A 10000-nucleotide genomic window follows, 5' to 3' on the forward strand; every position below is an offset into this window, starting at 1 on the left:
ATCTGGCCTTAAGGCTGAAGTGTTTTTACGGCGATTCGGACCGTTGCTTTGTGATGCAAGAGCAATTTGTGGGACGCCGCGAGTCACCAGCCTTTCTTCTCTTTATGACGGGAAATGACAACTAACAACATCGTAAAAATTCGAAAGCCACAAACCCGGCTAAAACGGGCACAGTTTGCCCTCCGACTGCACAGAAAAGACGAGGACAACTGTAAGTAGAGGTAAGTGAACATTTACAGCTTTTTTTAGCATTTATAAGCTCAAAGTTAATTTCCCAAACAAGGTCTATAAATCGTATGCCGAGCTTGGGCGGCCTGTGCTTTAACCAGCCATAAATTACTTCTGACCTGAAAGTGATTAATGTAGAAAGTCAGTCGTCTGAAAAATATTCATGACTGATTTCGCGTATAGAATTTCACTGGAAAGATGAGTAATCCCTGTGAATGGAAGCAAAGCTTTTCATTGCGTTTGCAACTTCAGTCGAAAATACTGTATAAAGGCCCTCCTGTACATACGATAAAGTTAACATGAAACCGGCTCAATTTGTTTCAAGTGAAAAAATGATATGGTCATTTGACCAGCTGTAATCTCTCTCTTTGCTAAGCATAACTAAGCTACCGTAATACACATGCGTTAACATTATTTTGTTTCACTTCAGGCAACAAGCATAGCCTTGATACAGCGATGGGACTTGGAGCGAGCCACTGCGTTGGAGTCTGGGCTCCACCCGAGGTATCATGGACCACAATGGTTCTCGTTCTTATATTCATGATAGCCACCGTTCCTGGAAATATGATGGTCATCCTTGCAGTGTTATTGGACCCAAATAAAAACCTACGAAATCCTTTCACGTTTCTGATCGCCAACTTAGCTGTGACAGATCTAATTGTTGGCTTTTTGGTCGAACCCTTAGCCATCAATACCCTCTATCGAGAGGCACGAGGCCTTTCCATCAGCATATCGTGGATTTCCAAGTTTGTTTATTTTCTCTGTTGTACTGCTTCTCTTTTGAGTTTGGCTGCTCTTAGTGTTGACCGTTACTTGGCCATCACAAAGCCGCTATGGTATCGAGCCAACACCAATTACAAGCGAGTAGGCCTGACTGCTGCCACTGTATGGTTTCTATCTGGCTGCTTTACCTCTCTTTTCTTTTTCGTGGGTTTTGTCACATACGCGTTTGCGTTTGCTATTATCACCATGTTCTGTACACTCTTCATTTTCATTTTTTCCTATGTGCGTATTTTCCAGTACGCCAAAAGACAGGTCGCCAACATCAGTTCCCTAACTGACGGCCAATCGGAACACAACAAAGCGTGTCAGCGCGCTATAGAGATGGAAAAAAATTCACCAAAACATATTTAATTATGCTTGGGGCCTTTCTATCTTGCTACCTCCCTTCTTGCATCATGATCTATCTAATGAACTTATGCCACACTTGCAGTTGCGAGCTCATTCATTGGCTCAGAGATTTACACTTTGTGTTTATCATCTTTAATTCCCTCATTAATCCTTTCCTTTATGCTTTTCGCCTACCAAACTTCAAGGGTGCTGTAGTACGCATGCTCCACTACACATTTCGAGAGGCACCTGCCATGAATCCCCATACCACCGGTACTAGAGACCAAGGTCCTCACGGGAAAATCGAAGTAGCCTTAACCCAGTCCGCTCAATTGACCGCTGACAATGTGAAGAACAGTATAGATGCCATATGCATAACAACCAAGACAACCAGAGAACTCGACCCCATTACTGAGTAGAAAGGCTGACGCTTGGTTTTATGTCATACAACTTATTCCGTTGAAGCTGAAACATGCGCATTTGTTTTTGTTAAAGCCGTAGTGGAGGCCCTAATAGTCCTTTTGAACAAACTAAACCAAAGTGATCGCTATTGCCAATTATAACAGACGCTGCTTACAACAAAATGGCGAGAGAGAATCAGCCACTGAACTGTTACGCCTTTCGAGTACCAACCACTGAAAACGCTCAGCTGGAATTCACACAATGAATTTTTTACCACAATGGCTTGTATTCTCGCAATCTGATTGGCTAATTTGCCGTTGTCAATAAGAGTCTAGACAACGCTGTAAGCGTCATGCTCTCGTCAATTTGTCAAGCAATGCAATAGCCAATCAGGAAATCGTAAAAGCTAAAAGGGCACTCAGAGTTTTGTGAAATATTGAAGTGAATCAATCCAATCTCCCTCATTAAGAAAAGCTTAGTATCCAGGAAGTTTGTCTTCAGCTTAGAAACTACGCCATTAGCTTTGCCGAACACATTGTCCGTTTAGGAGAAACCAAGGGTGCTTACCATTTAGCCAAAAAATCCGGAAATTTCGGTTTGAGGTCAAATGGAAAGGCAATTTTCCGGAAAATCTTTTCGGAAATTGTGGACAACCTCCAGAGGTAGTCCTCTTTTTCCGTTCGGAACGGAATTCGCGAAATGCTCTTACCATTTGCGAGAACCTTCCGTTTCCAGGCCCTTTCTCACAAGATCGAGTAAATATACGGGATGGAATGGCTGTGTCGAAAAGTGGGACGGAGATGCGGGGACTCGGGGGCGTGGGTACTTGGGGACGTGGGGGCTCGGGGACGCGGGGACTCAGGGACTCGGAGAAGTATAGAATTTCAGAAATGGGAGAACATCCCCGAGAAAGTTGAAGTGCTTATGTTATTTTTCAAAAATGATCAACTGTATGCTTTTCAAGTTCCTGCTAAAAACACAGCGAAATTCAAAAATTGGATTCTCGAAAATTCATTCTCGACACCCGTCACAGAGCTCGACTGTAAAACAAAGCAGGTGACCTAATGTGCCATTGCTGACACTGAAGCTGAAATTTCACGTTCCAGCGTTTGTTGTAGTTGTTGTTGTTGCACAAAAACTTGACCCTTATGACTTCTTCTCTGTAACTGAAGTTTAAATACCGTGCCAATGTAGTTGCTGGCGGCATTGTAACTACATCTTTCCTGGCGCTTATTTGTTACCTTTGATAAAAAATTCGGGTTGTCACCGTTGATATTGTCAAATATGTTCGTCATCACAGGACCAGAAGCCCACGGTAGGGGGAAGGGGGGGGGGAGGGAGGGGTACTGCCATATACGAGATATGTAGGTATGTGCCGCTGTGAAGGGTATGGTTTTCAAGCAGTTTACCTTAGGATAGGGTACATAAATCAGAGCGTTTGTGTCTAGAAGAGGGTTTAATTTTTCACGGAACTGACCACTTGGTTAAAGATTTTATCTAGACTAACCAGAAAAAGACTGAACGAACTGAACAAGTATAAATAAATCCTTTTTTGAGAGAGAAACGATTGTGGTATAGGTTTTGTTTCGGCTAGACTGTGCTAGTGACCTCAGTAGTTTCTGGAAAACAGTTACTCTATTATATGGAGGATTTACTCTGGTACAGGGTAGCAAAATTCAGTTGAACCAGCTCTGGTATAGGCTAGGGTTCCAGGGCCCTAGTGGCACATCCCACACCCAGAAATTCCTCAAGTACCGCCCCCGGGCCAGAAGCTAAGTAACTCTTGACTCAAGTGGGTTAAAGCTTGACCAAGTTCATAAATTGGCATATTTTTGTTTTACGAGGAAAAATTTATCCAACCGACGTTAACTTGAAATCTGCATGCTTAGCTTTCGACTCGCTCTTTCATCTGGAATGTGTCACGTGATTTTAAACGGCCAAAAGCAATTTAAATCTTTTATCGGAAACAAGGATGGAAAAGTCATCTTATATCAAGCTACCTTGCTTTAGTACTCCTATCGAGGCTTTATCACTCTGCCGTTTAATCATATGCCTATCTTAATGGGAACGGTAAATTAAAATTAAAAGAAAAAAGAAAAACAACAGGTCTCATAGAGGTCACAATAAAAATGAACGATATCGCATTAATAGATATAATTATGCGTTAATGGTAGTTTTAAGCACTTTCAAGCAAAATGTTGTCGGAATTTTAAGGGTATGCGTTCCTTCAAACTCAAACACAAGCGTTTTGACATCTTCAGTCAAGAATTGTGACGTGACATAGACTACTACGAGTGAAATGCATAATGAAAAGGTTAGGACGCAGAAAGTGGAAGTACTGTTAAATATTCAAGCCTCGATATACTTGGAGAATTGTAAAATGATCTGAGAAATGGTCATACCAACGTTTCGTTCATGCTGCCTATGTCAAATAAGGACTTAATTAATGAAAAAAAGAATGCGTCCCTTCCTTTTACCTAAATTACTCTACTATGTAACTTCATGGTAGTATAATGATAGTCACCTTTTCATGAAGACGAGTAATAAACTATTCTATATATATTTACTACACCTCTGTTTCACATTGTACAAATGAGGAACTCACGGACGGTGCCTACTAATTCAAAGGTATTTTTCCCCGGTTTACGATTATGCGGGAAATGTTGATCTTAACAAGTATTATCGAAATCGAAAAATAAAATTGGGGGTAACCAGGCATTTTCAAAGATAATTCATGAATAATATTTGTAAAAAGCTATAAAATACAAAGCCATGTAATGCGTTCTTTCTCAAATTGAAGCTTAGTTATCTCTGAAAAATACTCGGTTACCCCTAATTTTCTTTTTGGATACCAAAAGTACTTACTAAGATCTACTTTCTCTGCATAATTTAAAGCGGCGCAAAAATATCCCTGTATTACTAAGCATCACCGATAGGAAATCCGAGTACCTCGAGATGCGCAGAACGTATCCGCAATAACAATAATAGGCAGCGTCCTTAAAACCGGGATACAACGCAATTACGATCAACAGACGAGGATTTTGTAAAATATGATGAAAAGTTAAACAAATGGTAAAAATGCGTCGCCACGTCGCCGAGTCCCTGAGTCCCCGAGTCCTCGAGTCCCCGAGTCCTCGAATCCCCGAGTCCCCACGTCCTCACTTCCCCACGTCCTCGAGTCCCCGAGTCCCCAAGTCCCCACGTCTCCCATTCCGGCGTCCCCGTCCCACTTTTCGACACAACCGTCGGTCTAGTAGCTGTAGTACGTGCACTAGCTGCAGAACATGTAGTATCTGTAGTAGGTGTAGGACGATCCCATCGTTGCCACCGTTTCGTTTTACGTTTCCTGAAACTTGTGACGCAATAGTCTGTCGGACTAACATTAAACAATTTTCTGTTTTCTATCAGGGACCTAAATTTTACAATTCTCTTGACATTGATATAATGAATTCTTCCTCAACAGCTTCCTTCAAGAAAGCACTTAAGTCATTCTTTTTTAACAACTATTCTGAAAATTAAGTATTTTGTTCTTCCTGTGTCAAATTGTTTTCACCCTGTAATTTTACTTTTACAACTGTTTACATATTTCAACACCTTAATTAAATGACTAAGTGTTTGTAATTGTATGCTTCATTACCAACTTGTAAGTTCAAACTGTTTTTAATTTCCGTTCATTACTTAATATTTCAACACGTTAAATAACTAAATGTTTGTAACAATTGTATTCTCCGTTGCCAACTTGCATGTCAACAATAGATAGATGCTTTTACTTGGGGAGGCCTAATTTACATAAGCTTAGTAGTTTCTTTTAGGCCTCCTCGCCACCAATGTAATTCAATAATTTTTCTTTCCATCTTCTCTTTTTTGATTGTTCATATTTGTATTTTAATTTCTTCTTTCTGTGGCAAAAAATAAATAAATAAATAAATAAAAAATAAATAAAAGTTACACAAAGTTTCATGAAACCGACGATGTTACAGTGTGCAACGCCTGCTGATGCCCTTACACAGAATTCTCCGATAAAGGTTTCAACGTGTAAGAGCGGCTTTACAGATTTTACAAGGAAAGGTTACGTTTATACAAACGTTGGCCGTATAGCACTTATATTTTAAAGAGAGTTAACTGAATAGAGTGTAAGGTGAAGTGCTAGATTTCTATCCCATATGAACCATGTGAGCGTTAGCCCTACTGATGGAAATGGGCCCACACAAGGACAGAGAAAAACTCTGACCAGGGTGGGAATTGATCCCACGCCCCTCGGGTTAGCGCTCCGCCGCTCTACCGACTGAGCTACAAGGTAAACGGGAGCAGGCCGTGGGAACTGAAGATGTTAAAGTCACGGCAATGAACATGTACAAGTACAAGGAAAGGTTACGTTTATACAAACGTTGACCTTGTAGCTCAGTCAGTAGAGCGGCGGAGATCTAACCCGAAGGTCGTGGGTTTTTCTCTGTCCTTGTGTGGGCCCATTTCCATCAGTAGGGCTAACGCTCACATGGTTCATATGGGATAGAAATCTAGCACTTCACCTTACACTCTATTCAGTTAACTCTGTTTACAGATTTTAGTCTGGTTCATTCAAGACAATTTTACTTTACTCGTCAAAGAGACACCCTGTCACGGGTAAAAGGTTAAAGAGTTTGATTCATTATTGAACGTTATAGCCATTGAAGTGATAATAGACGGCACAGTTATGTAGTATAAACTTTACTATCCTGTAACACATAAGCTGTGGCAAAGTAGAGCGTGACATGTTGGATTCCTGCATGTTTATCAAAATGTACAACCCTATAAAAATTGAACAGTACATTTAGGTACTGGCAGGAATTGCACCCGCTGCACCGACTGGACAGTAACTACAGCTCTGTCCTTTTTCAAGAGCACACATTTTAGTGAAGTAAGTGTGGAACTTTCCTTTGCTGCCTACAGTACCATTTGTTCTTGAGCACTTTGAAGAGTTTTCTCCATGTAAGCCTACGGCAGAAGCGCATGGCCTTCTACAGAACAGTTATTTCGTGAACCATTATTAACAACGTGGTTTTCTGTGGGCTGGGCAAAATGTGATTGGGGGCTGAGGGAAACTAAGGTCTTCGACTGCACAAATCTCACCGATTAGAAACAAATCTTAAAATATAAAAACAATGTGTCATCTCCCTAATGTTGCATGAAAGTGAAACCTGAAAGTAGATACCATAGAGTAACTAGTAAATACAACTTGACTATAAATCATGTGCGCACCGGTGGCTCAGTTGGTTGGGCACCAGGCTGCCATGCAGGAGGTTGTGAGTTCGACTCCGGTCGGACCAACGCTTAAGGTCTTAAAATAACTGAGGAGAAAGTGCTGTCTTTGTAATAGGCCAGTTTCGAATGGGCCATTTCCGAGTTGGTGTTTGTCTCGGTTTCGAAATGAGTCTTGGTGCTCAACTATTGTAAGGAAATGAATTTGATTTGCATAAGAATAAGCAACTCATTGCCATTGAATGGTTGTGTGTAATTGCCAAGATCCTAAGGTTGCGTCATACTCAGAAACTTAACAATTACAGGGGTAGCGATATGCGAGGCGATAGACAATTCGAACTCAGTTTGCAGAATGATTAAAATCACTTTTAATCACAGTTCAAGGTTCACGAGACAGACTAGTGAAGACGGTGATGACAGGAGGTAAATTACGGTAACAAAACAGTTCCCAGAATAACTGATGAAGTAAACTTGATGGTAATAGTAGATGCGGCACAAATGAGTAGAACAAGGTAGTATAATGTAGTGCAGTGTAGTGTAGGTTCGAACTGAAAACGATAATTAAATACAATACAGCTAAGATAAAGCATTAGCTACATAGGCATATAACAGACATAATAATCGGTACTTAACCGGCTGACAGAAAGAGCCGGTTTTAGAAAGACTAATAGACATAACCAACAACTCGTAGCATAAAAGGAATGCTAAGAACATTTCATCCAAAGTACCGGAATAGTAGAAATAACAGAATTAAAACTACTAGCATCGAACGTATCTTGATCACGACAACGATAATTTGGTAAAGATCAGACAATTGGTTTCGTAGCGTGACAACACTTGAACATTGAAAACTAGTCGCTGGCAGTAATAACAATGAAAGTAAAAGATAAGGAACTTACTTTGGTGACGACTCGCACAGACGACAGCAGAGAGTATAACTCAATGATAGTCAAATGGTAGCCTATAGCTGATTGATCCTCTGATCGTAGCGGTTGCGGAATAACTAACGATTACGGTTGTTACGAGTCGCCTTTTATACGCGCGCATACGTGATTATGCCTAGGGCGTTACTTGAAAAAACGTGTACACTACATCATAGAAGTGTTGCTTCATTTCCTACATGAATTTAGCTTTGAGTAAGCATGAAACTGCAAATTCCTAACCGATTCGTAATACATTTGAGCATGTTCTACTGAAACCAAAGCTATTGATTGTTACTAGAAAATGTCTTAAAATCAGGGAGCGTTTCAAAACTAACATTGTGCACCAGGCCTCGCTTTGAAACTGAGGCATGCAGCAACTCGGAAATGGGCTATTCTGACGGTTAGGATGGATCGAGCATGAAATGCAAATGAATCTTTTCATATGCATCCATTTCATGCTAGATCCAGTCTAACCGTGAGAATACGAAACTCGCCTAGAACACCTCCAAATGGTTTCATTTCAGATCCTCTCGGATAAGGACTCTAAAGCATATGTTCCGACTCATAACTTTTCCTGTTAATAAACACAGTGGGCGTTTGAGAACTCACAACCAGCATGCAGTTCGGGTCACATTTTAGAAACAAATCTTAAAATGTACAAAGGATGTGTCATCTCTCTAATGTTGATGGAATTAGATACCATATAGCAAGTAGAAACTGCGACTTGATTATATCTACGACTAATGTAGAAAATGTTTAATTTACCTGCTCTGCTATTCAGCACGTATTCAGATGTCTTTTCACGAATGATATGTTCATGAAATCTTTTCTGCATTATTTAATAAGGATGGTTTACTCTTACGCCGCAATCATACGAAGAAAAACATATGCAAACACAGAAGCGTCTTATTCATTACTACCCTTTAAATTAATCATTGACAACAGGTATAATGCGCATGCGTACGTTGTCAGTGCTTGAATGCTTGCGTCGTCACTGACTGAAAAAATAGCCCTTACTTCGTGTTAACATCACAATGGGAAGTTCAAGATCGAGGAAACGACGTCGGTGAAAACGTTAACCTTTTCTCCTTTGAATTTCGGAGATTATAGCTTTCTTGTAAAGCTAAACAAATTACTCAAACTTGACGTTAGCATCATTCTAAATTGCAACTTCACTGAGACTTTCCTTGTCATTCCTTCAATTTCTTTAACTTTTGTAAGAGAGCAAAAAATAGACACATTCTGGACTCGGAGGAAACTTTGGTGTTTTATAACTTTAAAAAAGGGGCGGTTGTGTTCACGTCTTCCAGTGAGCTTTGGTCATTTCACGTTTACGATTCGTGGTCACCGATAACAACAAAAAAAGCTCCCAAAGTTCAAAAAGCAAGTGCCCCCCCCCCCCCTCCAAATTTTGAAAAAGCATTGTTTTTGTTTTCTCTTGGGACCATTGTAAGTCCCAAGAGAAACCAGAAACAATGCTTATGCTAACTTTTAGAGGACAAGCAAAGAGTTTTATGGTATTTTCCGAAGTGGCCTATTGTATTGCTCATCAAATGATACCAGGCAGTTGATATAAACGATGACAATGACAATGCCAGAAAGCAAAAAATTCGGTGAAAACAGGAAAAGTAATTTTGCTGCACGGGCGGCACGCGCTTCCTTTTCAATTGTGTTGTAGAGTTTTAAAACTCTTAATAAAATTGGGGCGCGCAAGATTTCGCGAGAAAGCAGAGGGGTTAGGGGTAACATGACCTGTCTTCTATTTTTGGGTTTCACTCACGTGATCAACAGCCATGTTTTTCAACCAAAACAAAAGAAGACGTTAGCATAATAATACCTTTCAATTCCCGGAGGATTGGATCGGGACACCAACATGGCCGCCATTTCGTTGTTTGGGGACACCAACATGGCGGCCGTAACGTCATGTGAAATCCAAGAATTGCCCTCTCATTGAAACCTGAGGTTTCTTACCAAGTTCTTTCATCTTTCAACTGCCAACCTTCTGTCCTCTGCATGCCTTCAAAGTTTCTTGTTTACTAAACGCTACGGTAAAAGGTGAAAAAAGACCTGTGCAAAGTAAAATCCGCTAGGAATATTAC

General features: G+C 40.5%; 1 pseudogene; it reads left to right on the top strand.

The window, feature by feature from the left end:
- The window catches only part of LOC138024394 (adrenocorticotropic hormone receptor-like), a 102328-nt pseudogene extending 100343 nt beyond the window's left edge, over nucleotides 1-1985 (top strand).
- The last annotated feature ends 8015 nt before the right edge of the window (nucleotides 1986-10000 follow it).

The sequence above is a fragment of the Montipora capricornis genome, chromosome 11 (genome assembly GCF_036669925.1).
Source record: "Montipora capricornis isolate CH-2021 chromosome 11, ASM3666992v2, whole genome shotgun sequence".
In the NCBI taxonomy this organism is placed as follows: Eukaryota; Metazoa; Cnidaria; class Anthozoa; order Scleractinia; family Acroporidae; genus Montipora; species Montipora capricornis.